The sequence below is a fragment of the Chiloscyllium plagiosum genome, chromosome 4 (genome assembly GCF_004010195.1).
Source record: "Chiloscyllium plagiosum isolate BGI_BamShark_2017 chromosome 4, ASM401019v2, whole genome shotgun sequence".
Taxonomy (NCBI): domain Eukaryota; kingdom Metazoa; phylum Chordata; class Chondrichthyes; order Orectolobiformes; family Hemiscylliidae; genus Chiloscyllium; species Chiloscyllium plagiosum.
In genome coordinates this window covers 85495639-85517604 of record NC_057713.1, presented here as the reverse complement: position 1 = coordinate 85517604, position 21966 = coordinate 85495639, and the positions used below count along the sequence as shown (strand labels likewise).

The following is a 21966-nucleotide window of genomic DNA, read 5'->3' as shown; positions in this document are numbered from 1 at the left end:
GAGACTGAGGGATGAGCTTATAGAGGTTTATAAGATCATGAAGGACATGGATAGGGTAAATAGACGAGGTCTGTTCCCTGGGGTGGGGTGTCCAGAACTAGAGGGCATAGGTTTAGGGTGAGAGGGTAAGGTATATAAGAGACCTAAGGGCAACGTTTTTACGCAGAGGGTGGTGCATGTGTGGAATGGGCTGCCAAAGGATATGGTGGAGACTGGTACAATTGCAGCATTTAAAAGGCATCTGGATGGATACACGAATAGGAAGGGTTTGGAGGGATATGGGCTGGATGCTGGCAGGTGGGACTACGTCAGGTTGGGATATCTGGTCAGCATGGACGAGTTGGATTGAAGGATCTGTTTCTGTGCTATACATCTCCATGATTCTAAAATAATGAGAAAGGCATGAGTTAAAATTTATTCACTAATATTGCCTAAATTGATGTCTAGGCTCTTGTGATCATGAAAAGAGGAATTGACTCATATTAATAAATTCATTAAATTGCTAAGTATGTGTAGAAGTAAACATAACTAGTGTTTTAACGTGGGTGTTGGGTATTTATTCATTATAGCTGGTGCCTCTTGAAAGCCCAATTCAAAATTGCAGGATGTTTCTTGGTAGTAACTGCTCTGGTCCAGTCAGCTGATATCCCAAACCTGCCATCACAGCCCTTATAACAATGGGTCTGGAAAGCCCAGACCATTGCTGGATCGCTGACATCTGGAAAAGAAGATAACAAAAGTTCAATGCTCAAAAATGCTGGCAATGGAGTTCTATGTTAACCAGCATAATTCTTCAGAAATCAGGTGAACCAGGAAGGGAAAAGAAAGAGAAACAGAATTTTCATCACAGAGCAAGTCAAGTTTCTGCAATATTTTATGCTGATCTGAAAAAAAAATTGGTTAGAAAATGGTTCTGCTCATGTATCTGTTTGTGTTGCCAGATCAACATCATTGTCATGCTGTAATGGTTGGACCTGTTTGTGACCTTTCAAAGGAGGCCCTTCACACTAAACTTCTTGTTTCAGCATAAATTCATTAGCTATCCTTTGAAAACTTTGAAATACTCAAGAATGTTTAATTTACTAAGAAACTGATGGTGTAAAATACCAGCAAAGTGTTATGTATCATTATTTAGGGTCATTTTGTCAGGTTACTCAGAAGGGTTGGACTGGACAATCTTATAAAAAGTGTTTATTTAATATGGTATGGACTACCTTCAGTTGTACATAACTCACAGGGTGGCAAAGATTTACATTGTCACCACTCTGTGGATGAAAGAAGTTCTTTCTGAATTTTGATTTCTTGGTAACTATCATATGCTGATCACTTGATCTTCCTGACACAAGGAAACACCCTCTGAAATGAATTTATCAAAAACACCTCTCCTTCTTCTTTTTAAAGGTCTCCTTAAATCCCATTCATTCGCCCATGCTATTAGTCATTCTCATCGTATCTATTTCTTAAACTTCACATCCATTTTTATCTCATCATTCCTTTGTTAAGTGTCATGAAATGTTTTAATATATTAGTTGGAAGTGTTATTGTTGTAGACCATGTTTGTTTAATCTTTTTAAGGACAATTAGTCAATTAACATTTCTCCTTCAGAAACATTGTAGAACCATGTGCAGATCAACAATTGAATATGATGCAAATGTTTGTGCTCAACTGTCTCTGTGGAATTTGTCACACTTAATTAATACTATTTTATTTTTGAACTAAACTGCCAGAGCATATTGGAACCCAATATTACTGTTGAAGTCAAAGTTAGTGTCAATATCAGGCTTTTTAAGAAGTACGCTTTAGGAACACAGGGATTGTGGGTAGAGCATGACTATCACAACTAGAACCTTACAATCAAAATCCCTGCAAAGGAATTGGATGAGGATTGCTGACCTTTAAAGGTGATCCATCTTCAAATGTTCCACATTCAGTGTTCATTGTGCATGATGTATTGTGCTTTGTGCATTGTGTATATGATCAGATAGCAACTCAAGTGTAGTTCCTGTTACTTCTATGCAAAGGGCCATAAGGCTGAAGAGACAATAAAAAAAGAGAGCAGCTAAGTTGGTTTTCAATGTCAAAAGAAAAAAATCAGAATGCTCTAAACTATATGGTTCTTATACATCAAAATATGTTATTGCAAAAAGAGCAAAGCTATGGAAGCTACTTAATGGATACAGAGACTAAAGCTGGAATTATGTTTTAGATATTCCAGCAGCAGGACGGAGGGCATGGATTCAGGGCTACACAAGGTCAATTTAGGACAGATGTCAGGAAGTCTTTCTTAATGCTGAGGGTCAACTGCAATTTGAATGAGTTATCAGGAAGTGGTTAAGGCCAAGTCTCATTAAATAAACAGCAAGGTGCTGGTGTAAGGAAATGTTGGTATATCTGAAGAATGAGGTAAAATGGATGTTGAAGAGCCTTCTTCAGCACAACCTATTCTTAAGATAGGTTAATGGAAAAAGAAACTACACTATTAACTGACATAAGCTAATGATCAGTGAGTAATGACATTTTTATAAAAACAAGATACAGATTGACTGTGAAGCTTATGGCACAACCATTTTAAAGACAAATAAAATCACTTCAGCTGGATTTGGTTGAAATAGTTTGCCAACAAAGCTTGAAGCATTTCTAAATGTATTAGCTTGAATAAGAGGGAGCAAGATCATAAATATTTTGCAAATTGAAGTAGCACAGGACATAGAATTAAAATATATAACAACTTGTTAGCTACATTTTTATGCAGCAGACTATTCTTAAACACTGCATGATGGAACCCGATAAAGCTGCACAGGATTTTTTTTTTGCCAAAGGTATCACACAAAGGAGGAATTTGCTTTTTTCAAAAGAGAGAGAAAAGAAAGATGGAATTTTTTAGCTGAAATACAACCCAGACTAATGTTCTGGGACAATAAATTCAAAACTCATCATTTAATAAAAACCTGAAGTTAATAGTTAACCTAATGGCAACCATGTGAAAATTATCGGTTGTTATCAAAACCCATCTGGCTCACTAATTTTCTTTAGCGAAGTTAATCTTCCATCCTTACCTGGTCTGGCCTACATGTGACTCTAGCCCCATAGCAACGTGTTTGACTCTTTACTGCCCACTGGGGAATTAATGAAGGGCCATAAATATTGGCCTAACCAGTGATACCTACATCCCACGAATGAATAAAGACACTCATATAATAATTCTTATCAGAAGTTCATCTATCAATCTTACAGATGGATGCAGTGTAATAAACTTATTAAAACTGGTGGCAAAGTTTGTCACAAGAAGTCTTTAATGACTTTTTTTTTATCCAATCTTTGCAAATATTTTGACAAATTAAGGAGATAGCCACATTTAGTTTCATACAACTTACAAATATTTATAATTAAGGTGGCTGTTTTCCTTGCTAGAGTTCAAAATAGAGGACCAGAAATGAGTAGTCTACAAGATCAAGGCTAGTTAAGCCTGCAAGTCAGTTAGGACAGAGTTGCTAAACTATAGCTCTCGTCTACAAAGCAGATTGTTGATTCTGGCATTTAAATTGCTCACAATTTTCAGTGCAGTACCCAATTAGATGTGCAATGTTCTTGAGATGTTGGCAAAATAGAGAGACTAAATGGCCATGGAAGTCATCACATGAAGGAAAATAGATGTTTTTGGGTTAAACACCAAGCAAAGCAAGAGGAAACAAAATTTGGAAAGAGTTAAAGGCCACACTGTCATCAACAGTTAACTTGCAATAGACACCATTTGGTTATGCTCAAGGGATTGAGTGAGCGAAGAAAAAACCAAAGATTCATATAGGTGGAGTAGGGAGAAGGAATCCTCTTAAAGCTAGGAGGCGACGCATACTGCAAACACAAGGCTGTATTCCTCCTAAGAGTGCCGTATACTACCTAAACATAGTGTGATAGTTTCTGTTATGATAGACTGCTAATAATGAATACGTTTTCTGTAATTTATTAGTTGCCTATTAAGTAATGTTTAGCTGCTGTTCATTTTAGTGTGATTGTTACAGTAAAAGTCTGAAAATATTAAACCTTGACATGCAATCTTTTGAGGTAGGCACTTATAAATTAATGGGAGAAAGTGAGGGCTGCAGATGCTGGAGATCAGAGCTGAAAATGTGTTGCTGGAAAAGCGCAGCAGGTCAGGCAGCATCCAAGGAACAGGAGAATCGACATTTCGGGCACAAAGAAGGGCTCATGCCCGAAACATCGATTCTCCTGCTCCTTGGATGCTGCCTGACCTGCTGCGCTTTTCCAGCAACACATTTTCAACTTGTAAATTAATGCCTATTTTAAAGGATTATTGGTTTCTTAATAACAATACTCCAGATACAATGAAAGCAAAGACACAGAAGTAACCGATGGCAAAATAAACATTTGGAAGATATATAAAATAGCACTGGATATGTAATAACATTCAGATGAAAGGAAATTGAAATTACCTGCTTTGTAATTAGTAACTGCAAACACATATTTTCTTCTGTTCTGAATGGTTAGCTCAGGGGTAGAAACTCTCGGTAAAGGCTGTTATTGTTGTTAAGACATGCCTATCTTGTAGCAGCTGCAGAGAAGTATACAGCAAACCTTGTAGGTCGTTTCCCAGTTCTTCGAGCATGACATTAAACAGGATCAATCATTGTTTAGATTGCTGTATGTATGGAGGTAACAGTGGACTAGACAAGCAAGACAGTGAAAGTAAGAATCAAGGAGACTGCATATGCACCGGAGGTAACAGTTAATAAGATTCCCTACACAATAACCATAGCAGGCAAACAGACGGTTCACAAACTGAAGGTAACAACTGAAAAGATTCCCCAAACAGAAAATGTAGCAATCAAGAGCACTGTTGATACTGTCTGAGCCACAAGTGAAGAGATGTCCAAGGCACTGTGAGTAACACCAGAGAAGTCTGCTGTTATAATGAAAGAGGCAACGCAAGAAGGTATCCAAACACTGAATTGAATTTAAAAGCTGACTAGCCCATCTATATACCAGCATTACAATGCAACAGAGGATGTTTCTCAGTCAGATGGTAACTGACTAACATTCAAGATGTCCACCATCTCTGATGTCATAATAGCAATTCTGACCCCTAAATAACAATCTTCTGATATCATAAACTAGTCGGTTGATGTTCAAAATATAAACAATAAACCATCATAAGTCTTTTTTAAAAATAACTACTTAATTTGAGGAGGCAATGGCCACATGATATTGTCATTGGACTAGTAACCCAGAAACCCAGGTAATTATTTTTGTTTATTCATTCACAGGATGAGGACGTCGTTGGCTAGGCAGCATTTATTGCCCATCCCTAATTGCCCAGAGGGGAGTTAAGAGTCAACCACATTGTTGTGGGTCTGGAGTCACATGTAGACCAGATCAGGTAAGGATGGCAATGTCCTTCCCTGAATGTTTGGGTGACCTGCTTTGAACCTCACTACGTCTGACGGTGAAATTTGAATTCAATAAAATAAATCTGGAATTAAATGATAATGATGACCATAAAATCTATTTGGTTCACTAATATCCTTGAGGGAAGGATACAGTTTTCCTTACATGGTCTGGCCTACATTTGACTCAAGACTCACCAATTACCACCCATCTCAACCCTCTCCTGACAGCATTCTTCAGTTGTCTCACAGAGACTCTTTGGAACTTGAACCTGGACTCCCTAGAGCTGAGATCTTAGTGGTTTACAGCTTGTGCACCCCTCCACAGTCCTTACCTCAAAATTGACTACAGGGATCAGATTTAGTGTATTAGTTTGGAACTCTGAGATTGTCCTTGACAATAAAATGAAGTTAAACAGTATCCATTCAGCATGTTTATTTATCAGACCTGCATAATCCATAACTCCCAATAGAAACAGAAACTGCACCTTCACTCACAAGAATGTTAAAGTAATATTCAGGTAACTTGTGCAGGTAGAATTGGTCGTCAGCGGGGCCACAAAATGAGGGATATGAATTAGCATTTGCTTTCATATCGCAGTTATTCTTCTATTCAACCAGGTGCAAGAGATTTTTTAAAAATCAGGTGAAAACCAACTTGCTGTCACTCATTAAGCTGCACTGCCAATGACCATGGCCTGGATTTTCAAACATCCTTGCGGGCAAGGTTGGCTTCGACATACTTTGAAAGTAGCATTCTCGGGTGACTTATCGGTCTTCCAATGCCTCTGGAACGAGCTGCAAGTTTCAAAGTACATCTGGATTGAAGGGACTGGGGATGGTGTTGGTGCTGGGATACTACAAACTGCTTGCCTCCAATTAACTGGCCATTAAACTCAGGGAAGAGCTTATTAACATGCTTCTGAGGAGATGCTGCAGAGGGGCACATGGGTAAAAATAACAGCCTGGTGAACGTTACTGCAAACCTGTCATGAACACTGCAGGGACCTATAATCTAATGTTGCTGCAGAATTAAAATGTTGAAAGTAAGAACTGATTTTTGAAGCTGAGGTGATGAAGCATTGGCACAAAGTAACGATTGCTTGAGCAAATGCACCATGTGCCGTATAATTATTTGGCCACTTGTAATTGTTGTGAGGCTGATAGCCCTCTAACATCCTGCCTGCTCCAAAATGCAAGAGATCAACAAGTCCAACCATGACTGCCATCTGCCTTGATCAATGCACTCCAGAGCCAGTGCCCATCTCCAACCAGCACCCAGAATCTATAATTAGGGGCTGAGTTCACCCCAGCCTCAGTAAGGGTATTGTAGATGAAAATAACATCCTATCAGCAAAACAAAACCAGCGTGGAGCTGGCATGCAAAATGATTCCTGATCACAGTGGTGGATTCCAGATGGGTTCCTGATAGCAGACTGAAAAATCGAGTTTCATTTCTCATTAAATGTCCGTTTTCTTTTTAACCACCTCTCTGTGGAATGAATTTAGAAGGGACACACTTTTAAGCTTCTTATATAAAAGAAAAGTGAACCCAGTAAAAAGCTACAGGCCACTGCTCTGAGATGGACAGAAGCTGAACATCAAAAGAAACCAGGATTGATGAGATATGCACAATCACTGAGGCACATTGGTATGTTGCCCCAGATTACCAAAGGTTATTGACCATAATTCTATTGAAAATTACACTACTCATGTGTGAATTGATTGAAGATTGTGATAAGAGAGGATCATCGCTTCAGTTTGAGGACTGCTGGTGAATTCAGGAATGGGACAAAGTGTCAGGGATCATAGTTCATTGCTTCTTCTGGTCAAAGGCTGGGGAAAAGCCTAAATTAAATTCAAGTTCTAAGGGAAAGGTTGTGAATGAAAATCTTTGACGTATTGCTGGGAACTGGAAACTAAAATACAGAATAGTTTTCATATTACCTGGAGGAAGGGGAAATGTAGACAAGAAGCTTACAAAAGGGATGTTGGCGCGCCTGATTATAGAGAACAGAACTGAGATTGACTGTTACCTTTTATATTTACTAACTTGCTTGTATATGAAGCAAACAACTACTTGTATCTAGTCTAATCTCATGAAATGTTTCTGAATCTGCATTCAGAAATGTTACATTTGGAAATACGAGCAACTAACTAGATTTCAATTTCAGTTGTAAAATGCTGACTGATAATCTAAGATAGTCTCTGAAAGGAGCAATGAATGAACCTGAAATATTACAAAGGGTATATGAGAAATGGTAGATTGTTGCTACAGTCATTGGCAGGACCAACACATTTGGCAAATGGTCTGAAGAAATTTTCAACTTGGTCTTCTTCACCAAATAATTCACTAGAGTAAGACAAAACCTGCTGCTGTTGAAATGAAAGATTTTTCTGAAGGAAAATTAATCCACCTGATCATCGAACTGGACTACTGCTGCACATGGTATCTGACACTGAATCCCTCTAAAACTTCTGTCATGACTTTTGTCATTGAGAAAGTATTAGTTTATTAAAGATGAAATAGCAAAACATTTAAAAATGCATAATGTAACCAAGTCATGTTAGCAAAGCTCATGAACTGGAAATAATACCAAACACATTTATTACAGTTCTTTCAGGAGGTAACAAGCAGGATGGATAAAGAGGAGCTGATAGATATAATATAGTTGGATTTCCAAAATGCACATGATAAGATGCCACCTGTTAAGCTACTCAATTAGATTAGAGGCTATGGCTTTTGTGGGCAGTATGTTAATATGGATAGAGAATTGGCTAACTAATAGAAGACAGAGGGTTGGGATAAGGGGGGCATTTTCATGATGGCAACCCGTAAATAGTTGACCACCATAATGATCAATGCAGGGCCACAATTATTTATAAGTTATATTAAGTAATTAGATGATAGAAGAGGAACCAAGTTTGCAGATGGACATTAAAAATAAGTAGAAAAGCAAGTATATAGAGTGGACAGAAGGATATAGACAGGTTAATGAGTGGGCAAAAACTTGGCACATGGAATATAATGTGGGAAAATGTGAGGTTAGAAACATTGACAGTAAGAACAGAAGTGATGTTCATTATTTAAATGGTGAAGAACAGCAGAAAGCTACAAAAGAATTTCAGGGTCCTTGTGCTTTCTTCTCAAAAAGCTAACCGACAAGTTCAGAAGGTAATCAGAAAGGCAAATGACTTATTAACCTTTATTTCAAAGGGAATGGAGTGCAGTTACATCTTCCTAAAACTATACAAGACATTAGTCAGAACACAGCTGGAATGCTACAAATACTTTTGTTCCCCATATCAAAGGAAAGTTATACAGGTATTGGAGGCAGTGCAGAGAAGGTTCATGAGGCAGATCCTGGGTACAGAGGGATTTCCTTATGAGGAGAGGTTGAATTGGGTTTCTACTCACTGGAATTCATAAAAATGAGGTGACTTTTTTGAAACATACAAGATCCTTATAGGGCTGACAGGATTGACGTGGAGAGTTTGTTTCCCTTGTGGGAGAGTCTAGGACCAGAGGGTATCATCTCAAATTAAGGAGTCACCCATTGAAAGCAGAGATGAGGAGGAATTTGTTTCTGTCAGAGGGTGGTAAATTTGTGGTATTCTTTATTACAGAGGGCTGTGATATTAAGTATATTCAAGGCTGAGATCAACAGATTTCTAATCCTTAAGGGTATCAAGGTTTGTGGAATAACACAAGTGAGTTACAGATTGTTAGATCAACCATGATCCCATTGAATGGCCAAGCAGAATTGTGTCTACTCCTATATCCTATGTTCTTACTGGGTATTTTCCAGCTCAACAATGTCAATGACAAAAATAATTCTACATCTACAAGGATGGCCAGAGATAAAAGCATGATCTCAACCTGATATATATTCGAAGTAACTCCAGTCAACACTTTTTTTCTTCCAAGAACATCTAAGAATAGGCCAGAACCAACCATGCTTGGTCTTTGTTGTGTGTTACTGGCACAACAATTGGGACCTCAGCCTCTGACCTATGGTACAATGCAGCAGTATACTTTACACATATCTGGCAAAGGCTATCACATGCATATCTTAGTGACATTCAGTTAAATGGAACATCATAATTGGAATCATCCATGCAACCCCAACACCCCATTCCCTTGCTTCCTGACCTGGGAATCATCACTCACCCACATATCCACCAACTCCCAAAAATCCTCAAGCTGGTTGAAACCATCTGTGCTGAAGGCCTATGATGACATGATTGATGCATCTATTGCCTGGCTTTCCATCTCAGCACTCCACTGAAAGCAAGGTCTATCAACTAATATCTTTTGGATCATGGAATGGGAAGCAGAAGTAATCACTTTTTTAAATAAACCGAAGAATTGTGATGCTGAAGGTCTGAAACAAAACAGAAATTGCTAGAGAAACTCAGCAGGTCTGGCAACATCTGTGGGGAGAGAAATAGAATTAACGTTTTGAGTCCAGTGACCCTTCTTCATCTGAAGTTACAGGAAGTTGTGAACAAGTTCTTGTGACAAAGCCCATTTATTGAATGGCAGACATTGAACAATACAGGGACAGTGTTTTGCTAAACAAGTTCAGCAAGGCCCCTGCACAATAAATCTCCAGCACTGGGGCCTCAGTACATGGTCAATATGCACTTATTATATGCACTAATGCTGCGCATTACAATGCTGGACAATAATCACAGTTCAGATTCACAAGAAGACAGAAATATGAAGATTTGAAATTGAGTTCAAAGATATATGACAACTTTGTACAAAGCTAGGTATTCACACTCCTGTTTCTTATTTATTTTCATCCCTCTTCCTAATATTCTTTCTGTACCTCTCTATATATTTCAGCCAATGCAGACTAGCCATTGCTGCCTCAGCACTGGGTAACAGAGTGGCTTCCCTGGGTGATTTTGTTTTCTTGAGCTACCTTTTAAATATTAATTTGGTCTGTCTCCTTCCAATCAAAAGGGCTGACACTGAATCAAACTTACGGATAATGATCACTTTAGTCATTGAAATACAAACGTACTGCTTGATTACAATGGCTCAAAATAATAATTTGGTCAAAGGTGGGGTCCCAAAGATGAAATTTCCATTCCTTTTCTTTTTCTCTCTGGGTGTACAAGCCTCTTTACAGTTACAGTGGGAAAGTTGATGCTATTAAAAATGCAGGCCTCCCAGTCATATTATGGTGCTGAAGCTTACAGTATGGTTAAGAGAATTTTTTTTATTTTTGCTGTAATTGTACACAGACAACCGAAAATAAAGTTAGGAACTGACTTTTTCTTACAACACATGTTCAAATGAGAGAGAATGAAACGACTTAATGGCTCTTTAACCCCAAAACAGTGTTTGGCAATGCAGTTATTTAAAAAAAAGAAAAAGTGCATGTCATAGATTATAGCATGGATTTAGAAATATGTGAGGAATTTCCAAGATTTGAACATCAAGGTGAAATAGTTTAGAACAAGATTTACCTCAGGGAAACAGAACAGTAGTAATTGTGCTACAACCCATGCACAGCTTTGATGTTCCACCTGTTTAGTTTTGGATTGCCAGCTGCAGGCTAACTTTCACCTGCCTTGGCATTCCTCGAGTATTATTTCACACGGCACAAGAAAGGAATGATCGGTGAAGGTTCAATTGCAGACCTTCTGGGAGAGAGGCCTCCAAGGCTCTGAGGTAGTCAGCAGTGCCTTATAAATCTCACACAGCGGCTTGTCTGATCAGTCAGGGCTTCTACAGAGGAATTCAAAGATTGCCTCAGACAAATTGCAGAGAAATCTGATCTCTGTTTTTTAAGACAGTTGACGACCATTTCGAAGGATTTTAGCACAGGGAGTGAATGACAGCCCACAGCTGTTTGGCCAACTTCGGCCTGAGGAAAATGAGTTTGGTTAAATTGTGGAACATTTGCGGGACAAGGTTATGGGCTGTGCCAGCCCATGGAGTCCCTCACAAGCTTTTAGCTCACACAGTTGAGATAGAAGGCCAAGGGAGTCAGGGGACTCCAAGCATCTGAGTATCTAATAAATGCAAAATACTGCAAATGCTGGAAACCTGAACTAAAAAAAAGAGCTGGAGAAACTCAGCATGAATGACAGCACTTGTGGAGAGAAAAACAGAGCTAATGTTTGAGTCCAAAGATGCTTCCTTGGTATGGATAAGCACCTAGTGTCGTTATTGAATTAACTGGATGAACCTTAGGCTGAACTAACTCTAGTTAAGAATAGGCTAATTATAGTGGAAAATTCTGGGACAGGACCTAACCTTCTCCTGAAAGAGATAAATTTGTTAAATGATTTGAAGAGGATAATACTACTTATAAGGTTTTATTTTCTAATAATCTAACTAACCTCTTAAATTCACTCTGTACTGCTTTAATCTTTTCCCTAAAAGTGTCATTCCTACCAATCCATACAATAATATCTAGCTTCTCAAACTCACCTTTAACAATATGCTTGAAACCTTTAGGGACGTCCTTAATCCTAGCATGAGGAAAGTAACAAATCATTCAAAATTTATGCACAATGCCACAGAATCTCCTGTCTATGCTCCTGACAGGACAGTCCCCTATAACCATAATTCTAATAAAACTTGCCAAACGTGGCTTAACATAAGAGCCATTCCAAGTGTTCACTAACTAACTGGCCTTTCCATTTTCCTCGGAGAGGCTAAATGCTTCAACAATCCCAAAAACTCAATATCTATTTGATAGAGGAATAGCAGGGGATGCAGTGGCAACCTTGAGAACTTGAAAGAAAGCAAAACTAGTGTTCAGATTGCTCTGTAATCAGAACAAGGAGGTTATTGTTGTCAAAATACTCAGGAAGAAACCATTTTTTGCAATAGCAGAAGGCTATTTGGATGACAGTGTGCATTGAAATAGTTCTAATGACCTCAGAAGTTGAGCAAAGCTTTGTGAGTTGCTATTTGAATAACAAGAAAGTTAACTGAGAAACAGAAAGGCAATTTCAATTGTAATGCTGTGCTGTTCAAGAAATGCCTTGTTTGTCATAAGTTTGATGGGCTGAATGACTTCCTTCTGTACAGTATAAACCTTTGATTTGATGATATGACATTTTTACTCAGTTGCTGTGTGACTGTATCACTTATGTCAGTTGTCTTCATTCAACAAAGGATCTCTTCCTTTTGCCCAATATTAATTTATTCCATGTCATGAATCCTGACAGATTGTAATCTCAGGATTCAAAGACTGCTTCAGCAAATTTGTACAATGCATTTCTTCAGCAGGAAAACACAACACATGCCAAGGAATGCCAAACCATTGAGTGAGACAGAACAGATATTTGGACATTAATTCATCTAAAAGAAATTCCCTGTCAGTCAATGAAATCAGCTCTGACCTGGCATTTGGGAATAGACTCATGGAAGTCAATGGATTTGTAATCATGTGGACCTATTATTATATGTTTCTCTCTATTTTTCAATCTGTCATCTATCAATTTCTACAAAAGAGACCCGTAGAGAAGCTATTTAATATAGTGTACTAGTCCTGCAGGCCCACGTTAAATTTCTGTCTTATCCTCCAGAGGTTTGAAACCAGGAAATAGAGGAGAAGGAAAATGATAATCAAGATGTCTAATTTCACTGTAACTCCAACAGCACTGCTGCCAAATCAACCGCCCCATCATTCACCCTTTCCCTTGAACTCTTCAGCTTAGAGACATACACTTATGGGATAAGGGAGGGTCACACATTAGCTCAGATGTAAAATTGACACGTGGCAAGCTATGGAGCACTAGGAAACTAGCCAATACAGATGTGCAATTGAAGCCTGATGTCGCTGAGTGGAGGGTTAAGAAATGTCAGCCATGCCTGTACAGCAACCAGATGATTACTTCAAGGGTCTTACCATTAAAGGAAGGATGCTAACTAAACATCAAACACATATGGAGATTCCACACATCCTCTGCTAAGATGTGTGGCAGATGGACGGGAAAATAGTAGAGCGCATTGCCTTGCAAACATCTGGTAAAATGTCATATTGTTGCGGTGCATCTGCAAACCTTTTTCTGCTCTACGGGAGATTCGGACCAGTCTACCAATGTAAAGGCATTGAATGAAGACTGGCAGAACTGGAGAGACATGTTTGGAAGAAATCCATGTCAACAGACTGCAAAGTTAATAGAACTATATGTCAAAGGAAACTCAGTTGACATTCAGGGATTTAAGGATTCTTCTGTTTCTCTGAATTAGGCTAGTTCCCCAGTTACTGGCTGACAATTAAAATCCTGTTCCCAAAACCAATACAAGCTAATATGTGGCCTATAACAAAGTCATTTCATCCCAGGATGAAGGGGAGAACCATGATAGGAGGGCAATCTCTACCATAAGAGACTCAGAATAGTTTGATCTTTGATCAATAGTTTGATCTTAGATCTTTGATCACCATCAGATGGCATGTTGGATTATGTAGGCTATATGATGGTAAATGATCAGCAGGTTGTCAAAGACAGTATGTAAACAGTTGCAGTAAAGATACTGGAGTTATTGATGTAAGACTGCCAGCATTTGAGGCTAGGTTTTGTACTGATGCTGAGACTCAGAATTAGAACGTAATGGCTGGTTGTCAGGACTTAGGATGTGATTAGGACCATTGAGAGGAGAATGAGGACAGATTGCTTCTCAACTGATAGTGCTCCACATGTTGTTATAAATCCACACTTATTATCAAAATGGTGTTTTGCATTTAGTTGGCTGAGAACCACTGGTTAAGTTTTAAAAGATGGATAAATAGAATTTTCAGTAAATTAAAGCAAAGACTACTAATATGATGGAATATTTTATCACACTGGCCAAAGCCATCAAAATGGAATCAGCCTGTTTATAAAACCCCATCAGACATTATCACTGTGTGTGTGTGTGTGTGTGTGCGTTGGGGGGGGGGAGGGAGGCAAATCAAACATCTCCTCACCCATATACAAAACATCTATATACTTGTAGTGAAGCACACACATTACAAATAATCAGTTCAGGAAATGGATTCTGGCTGAGAAAGGAACTTGACAAGCCAAAATCTAAGCACGTCTAAACCATGGACTTGGAATTAAAATCCAATGTCTATGTTTGGGTGACTGGTCAGCTGGTGAGCGGGGATCATATGATAAGTCAAGTAACCCTCTCTTTTGTGTTTAAGAAACTGCTTTTGCTCAAAGCCACAGGACAAAGAAGGGGAGATGCTGAAACAAGACTCCTGAATTTCTTTCTGTCTGAGCATCCTGTAGCTCAAGCCTAGCCTATTATTTGTCAATTCACATTTCATAGGCAATGTTTAAAGAATCAATCCAGCAGCTGCTGTCTCCAGAAGAAATTTTAAAAAGTGTCAATATCTTTAAATTGTCTCAACTCCAAATCCAGAGACCAGCAAGCTTAGTCCGAGACCATCCAAGACATCAATCTCCAGTGACTTTTATTAGATGCTAAAACAAATGACTTAACATATCCTGCCACTTTGAAATTTACTCATGTGTCTAACAGAGAATCATTGTGTTTTTTATTATTTTTATTTAGACTTACTATTAAGTACAATAAATATTTTTTTTAAAAAGAACAAATTACAAGGAAATCTGTCTGTGTGAGTATTTTACAATCATGGCATGTAAACATTTAAACACTCACTGAATTGGCAAAACAATTCTTTTAAGAAATAAAGGAACAGGGGTGGGAAAAAGGGCTGTGCGATTCCGCACAAAGTGGTGATAGCATCTATAAAGGTGTTCCAACTGAGTCTATTCTCAGCTATGTACTAGCATTCGATCTATTTCCATTTGTTTAACAGGAGCAGAGTTATTATCAGCATTTCTGACATCTTCTGAGACACTTTACATTAGCCCTTTCTCCTCTTTAGAAGGTTATGATCATGGATTAACACCAGTTCACACAATGGTATGTAATCCACTGGTTGTGATCCCGCAGCAGTGCTTTGAAGAGCAAGGTAGTCCTCCCCGGTTTCCATCTAACATCATCAGCAAAGTAGATTTTCTGGTCATTATTGGTGTGTGCTTGCCTCCAACATGATGTTTTACTTGAAGCAGTGATGTTTATGTTATCTCCTATAAGAAACTGGGCATGTATAATATAGTGTTGAAGATTCCAACAGGCATTTATTTACATCTAACAATTACATATAATTATGTTTTCTGGTCACAGAGGTGTTTGGGCTAATATTAAGCTTTTAGGTTACAACAGAGAAACATGCTTCCAATAGGATATCATTCTTCAAGTGATCCAAGGTAATATGGCATCTTTATACCCTTAGGTCACATGCTATGATGCAGTGATGATATCATGCACATGCCTCTTAAAGGCACACTGACATGTTAGAACTGTGAGACATAACAGAACAATTATTACATTGTAGTTTGTGGAAATTTGTTGAATAATAACTCTCTGCCAAATCTTTTATAATTTACAGCGACCCAAACTTCAAATGTGCAACATTGGTGATATCGTGCTTTGCGTTGTCCTGAAGTTGTGAAAGGCATTACATAAATTCAGACTATTCCATCTTTTTGACTTTCCTTATTCCTCCCTTTCTTGCATCCCAAAGTCCTATCAGGAATGGTCACCAGAGTTTCACTCTCACTGATTATGGATAAAAATATTTTTTGTGGATATGAAAGTGGCTGTACAACTGAGACATTATCTAACTCCGAAAGCAAATTGTTTTGACTGGAGTCACAAACTTCAGTTAACATAATAACCACAGAATCTACTGGAGATAAACCGTGTCCATATCAGCATCTTCATTGATAGTCCTAGCTCTTAATCCTAGCATTTACCGCCCCTTTTTCACGGAACATTTCCAGAATTAGTAATTTTTTGCTTTAATATACTTGGTTACCTTGAAATCTAAGGTCCAAAATTCAATGTAAATAATGTGTATATACATAGTGGTACTTTTGCATATGGTTCAGTGCTTTCACTCAGAAGGTCAAGCATAAGAACATCATGAAGCACCCAATTCCCAGCTCCCAGCTGTATCATGTTGGTGTGTCTAAATCCCACACATTTAGCACTTTTCAGACAGCCTGTTGGATATGTTTCTATTTGATGTAATACACGGTAATGACTTATCTGTAATAGGAAACAGGCCAGTGCTTCATTATTCATGATATGGCATTAAAGGGATCTCGTACTTGCTTGAGAGTATCATTGTGTAAGGTTGAAGGAAGTGGTTACTTTATTACTATGTTTGAACACAATAGTGAAGATGTTATGGCTCTTCAATGAAATTAACACATGGTCGCATCATTATCAACAAGAAAGTGATATTAAATCATTGGTGACATTTTCCAGGTGATTTAAACCAGGTTTCGTTAACATCCCAGGGATCTGAGAGGAGCAATGGCAGTGAGGTCTACACCAGTTAAAGTGCACAATGGGGACAGAGTTTCCTGATTAACAGAGGAGGGTGAAAGAATCTCTATTCTCATTGGACAGAGGTGTGGGAGATAGAGGAAAAGCACATTCGATCAATTCAGAAACTTGGAGTGCACGTTCCCAACACAAATGTGACTGCCATGACCCACCTACACATGCCCAGTTACACCTCTGACATCATAACAGCATAATTTTAAACTTTAGGGCCATATCTATTCACATTATACACTATCCTCTGCTGAAACTAGGGGGAAATGATGGCCTAGTGGTATTATTGCTGGTCTAGTAACCCTGAAACTCTGGTAACCTGGGTTTCATAATCCCGCCACAGCAAATGGTGAAATTTGAATACACTGTAAATATGGACTTTAGAATCTAATGATGACTGTCAATCTATTGCTGGTTGTTGGGAAACGAAACCCCATCAGGTTCAGTGATGTCATTTGGGGAAAGAAACTCATTTTTACCAGTCTAGCCGACATGTGAGTCCTGACCCACAGCAATGTGGTTGACTCTTAATTACCCTCTGGTTATTAGGGATGGGCAATAAATGCTGGGCCTAACCAACAATGATATTATCAATAAACAAAAATTCACACACTGTATTTACCAAAGCCAGCACATGCTCTTTTAAATGGATAGAGCTTTAAGATTGGTCCATGCTACTGAAACCGTGTTCACTCGGGAGCAGTGGTGGATGAGGACGATGGGAGTGGGCAAGGGATGGGGGGTAGGGGAGGGTGTGAATGGAGGAGATGAATGGGGGTACAGGTAGGATAGGGGATGGGCATCAGGGAAGTAGGCATAAGTGGTGACAGATGATGTGATGGAAGGACACAAGTAAATGGGATTGATGGAGAGAATGGGGAGAATGGGGGAAGGAGAAGTGAGGATGGAGTGTGGGGATTGCAGAAGCAAGGATGGGGCTAATGGGCAGATTAGGATGGTGTCCCTGCTCCCCCCATCACCCTCTCTACCCTCCTCCATCAGTGCTCTCCTCAAGCCCCCATCCTCAGTTCCTCACCCTCCATCTATACACCCTCCTTTCACAATGCTTACTCCCTCTATATCTCTGTCCCCATACCCTGGACCCATCTAGACTCTATGGTTGATAGAATCTATGAGGACAGAGTATCATAGATTTGATCAAAGGAAGCAAGTCAAACTGTTGGAAAACCTTTGTTCATTAATACACCCGGATCAGCACCTAACGCCTACACATGGACTGTTCTCTCATGAAATGAGTCAAGATATCCGTCCTGCCACAGGCTCATTCCTAAGAGCCACAGAGCATACCTGCTATACCAGATAATTGCTGGTTTTTCAACTGCAACAACAACATGCATTTATATAGCATCATTAACATAGTCAAACCTCACAGGATGGCATGATCAAATACAAGTTGAACTGAGCTGCATAAAATGATATTAAGACTGGTGATCAGAAAATTTGCCAGAGGTTTTGAAGAGCACCTTAAAGGAGGTGAGAGATATAGATGTGAGGTGGTTTTGAGAGACAATTACAGAATCTATGATTCATGGCAGAGGAAGGGACACCCACCAATGGAAAATTGGGGTTTATAAAAGGCCAGAGTTGGAGATGGACAGCATGAGTTTCTTATAGATTTCTATAATAGGCAGCCTCCTGACACAAGACACCAATGCCTTCCTTGCCAGAGCAATTCAATTTATACTCGTCAATGGTGATATCAACCTGCAAAGACCATAACAACAGTGCCACAACCAATCCTAAAACCATCTTGGAGCAAGTATTGGTAATTCAGTCTTCTCCAATTGCAGAAAACATCCTTAAAGAGATTCTATTAAACTATCCTCTAGAGATGATATCTTCCTAGAATTACAATGTGGTTTTAGGGTTGATGTTGGGATAGCCATTATGGTGTTTTCAACAGGACAATTACAAGAAAAGTGCAGAAGACAACATCAGGATCTGAATATGTTGTTCATAGTCCCAGCTAAAGCTTGTAACAATGTTAGTCAACTTGGTATATGGCACCTACCCTCCATGACTTGTGGTAACCAGCAACATAAAGCAAACATGTGTTGTGGCTCCCCGACTCTTCCTTCTCTTCTCTGTTGCAATGCTTAAGGAATTCATCAGAAACATGATTTTAGACAGCAACATAAAGTTTAAAATTCTTCAGTCTCCCCAAAATGCATCCTCCATCAAAGGCTCAGAGGCAGTTATCAGAGAAGTTGATTGTATCTCAGCTGCCAACAATAAAAAAAAGTCAAATCTTTGGGAAACAAATTAGGCTTCTAGAGGTTCCATCAATAAAGAAAACTGGCCTTCTAAGGTACCAAGATTATAAAGCAACAACTTTGTAACGTAAAGAAAGTCCATCTCTTTAACAGAACTCTTGAAAATGACTTTGGCCTGTCGGTTCAGCTGCTAAATTCAACGAAATTATACTTCGGAGTGAAGACATCTTTACTTCGGGTCCACAACATATGTTTCCCGAACTTGTGAAAGTGCACTGTTCTCTTTCAACTGTGCTTTCCTTGAGTGTGTCTGTGTATGGGTCATTGCCACAGCTTTAGCATTCTGATCTCCCATTATGACAGAAGATGGAGGCAATAAAAGGGGTGTGATGGGGATCCACATTTGGTGGGATGCAATTAACATCAATGGGTAACTCTCTCAGTGGTGAGATGACCAGTCAATTAAGACACATAAGGCCCCAATTACTGGCAAATTTAAAGCTTAACTGCCATTTCACTACTGGGAGAATGCCCATATCAGCCAACAGTCTCAATGCAGAGTTTGCCAGCTTTATCGAGATGTCTTCCCTGCAGCAGGCGTGGGGACTATCCGAACCAGAGGCTCTTTTTCTCAATATTAGGCTCATTGGCAAGAAAAGCTGCACCCACTGCTCAAATGATTCCTGGAGAGGGGTGAAAATGACCTCTACCATTTGAATTCTTGAATTTTCCTCATGTCTCCAAATGTGTCACCAGATTAAGACTCCCTCGCGATCTTTCCAAGCTCAATAGTACTCACCTCTCCCATGTTATTCTCACTATTCCTTGAATATTTTTCAACTTTGCAGTCTATTGCTCTTAAACTTTTGTAGATGCATTGGATCACATAGTATAATTTATTCCAGTTCACCATACTGAGAAGACATCAGCAAGCCTCTTCCTTGAAAAAGAAAAATCTCCCAAGAGGGATTTTATGCATTTATGATTGAAGATCCAAATCTTCCTATTTGTGGAGAGCAGAAAATAAAATTGCCCATTGATTTCTCCTGGACATTTCCTGCTGGACATCCGATGCAGGATCCAAAATAACAGAAGCAGTCCAGTGGATCATTCTCAAAGCATGCTCCCTATTTACAACGATAGCTGCTGCATTCCAACAACTAACAAGTTTTAAAAGATCCAAAACCACTTTAATAGCTACTAAGGAAAGGTAATTGTGTCATGTAAGTGGGAGTGGGGATAAGGTGACTGGTGAATGAGGCAGTAGAATGCCAGGTGCGTGAGGGGGTGCCAGTTGGGTGAGGGAGAAAGTGGGTGAAGGTGAAAGTGCCCTCCTCGAGATCATCAACTACATAAAAGTTATTTGCTGGATTATCTATTTTTGCTTCATCTGCAATTCTACACATTTGGGGACTTCTCTGTTTCTGGTAGATGTTTCAATAATCCACAGGGAGTGGTTTAGCTAATGCTGAAGTACGTTTTGAATACGTACAAACTTGCACATAATCTAGCTGCTTTGAGTTATGGCTTAATTATTATGGCTTAATTATGGCTTAATCAGGCTACCTCAAGACATTGACCATAAATGGGTTAACAGTTAGAGGCTCCACAGAGCAACATAAATTACTGGAAGAGGGAGAAGAGGAGGGGGAAAAGAACTCTCAGCTAGGGACCATTGCTGCAGAGGGTCTTGAAGGACTACATCTACTGATGGACATAGATGTTCTTTATAATAGACAGAGTATCAATGGCAGCACTTAGAGGTTAAATGGTTGTGTCTCGGCACCAGATGTGACATCAAGTCCCACATATGCATGATGATGGAGACGGCATAAGCAGCTCAGAACAGGGCAGAAACAGCAAACAAGATTGGTGTGCTGCCTGTCATTTAGCTTCTCTCCATTTATGAGTATAGGATCCTGACTCTGATCGCAGTGAGCAAGGTCTGGACTGGTAATGGATGCTGCCTTTGTCTTACTTTGCCAGGAACCTCTGAAGGAAGGCCATCACCCAATTTAACAGAGGCGTCCCGACAGCTATGACAAGCTTCCTGGCTTATATCTATGCTAAACAGAAAAGTAAGACAGCACTGTTGTGAATCTGATATTTCTGGTTGAGGGAATGAAACACAAAAAGGCAATCTAAAGCCATGCAGGAATACTGGGAGGATCATTGTAGGCTCAGAATGAGGTGAGCACCATGAAAGTCCAGAGGTGGACTCCACTCATGGACTGGAGCTGGTTGTGTGCCCCTCAAAGCAATGTCCTTGCTGCAGCATTATACTGATAGTTACCAGTATAGCCTGTGATTCAGCATTCAAGTAAAAGCACTTTGTAAGTGAATTGGAGATGTGCCAGGAAAATTGTTAGAGAATGGCACATTGGATGCCAAAGTCTATGAATGTGAGGTGTATTTGGCCAATGCCCACAGACTGTACACTGAGATTGCCTGGTTTCCAACATGGAAGCTGGTCAGGGCAGGTATCAATCAAGCTAAATCTGCCAGTTGCTGACTCTGAGATTGTTTAGCGAGTTTGACAAAGTTAGAGGCTGAATATTAATGAGGTGAGATGGGCTGTAAACAAGGTGTTTAACAATTAGTAATGACTGTCAATTGGCAACTCTTCACTGCCTAGTGAGAATTTCGGCACACCACTTGTGAAAAACATAAAAGATAGAGGGAGATACTCCCTATGTCAAAATAAGCCTTGCTGCACTTCTCATCTGATTCTGCTACATGTCTCTCCATACCTAGTCACTCAGACTGATTCTGCCTTTTTTCTGTATTATTCTAGCAAAAAATCCATAACTTTTAACAAAAGGATACATACTGTTTGAAATGTGAAATAAAAACACAAAGTGCTGGAAATTCTCAAGAGGTCTGGCAGAATCTGAGGAGAGAGAAACAGAGTTAACATTTCAACTTCAATGT

General features: G+C 39.3%; 1 long non-coding RNA gene across 2 annotated transcripts; it reads right to left on the bottom strand.

Moving 5' to 3' along the window:
- Nucleotides 1-360: 360 nt before the first annotated feature.
- On the bottom strand, nt 361-21897 carry LOC122549577. 2 transcript variants are annotated; one of them, XR_006311588.1, is made up of 5 exons: nt 21862-21897; nt 18834-18906; nt 4453-4683; nt 1895-2032; nt 361-718 (listed from the first exon to the last, which is right to left on the bottom strand). It is a non-coding gene; the product is annotated as an uncharacterized LOC122549577 (long non-coding RNA). The 2 variants fall into 2 exon arrangements; XR_006311589.1 differs by lacking the exon at nt 1895-2032.
- Nucleotides 21898-21966: the final 69 nt, after the last annotated feature.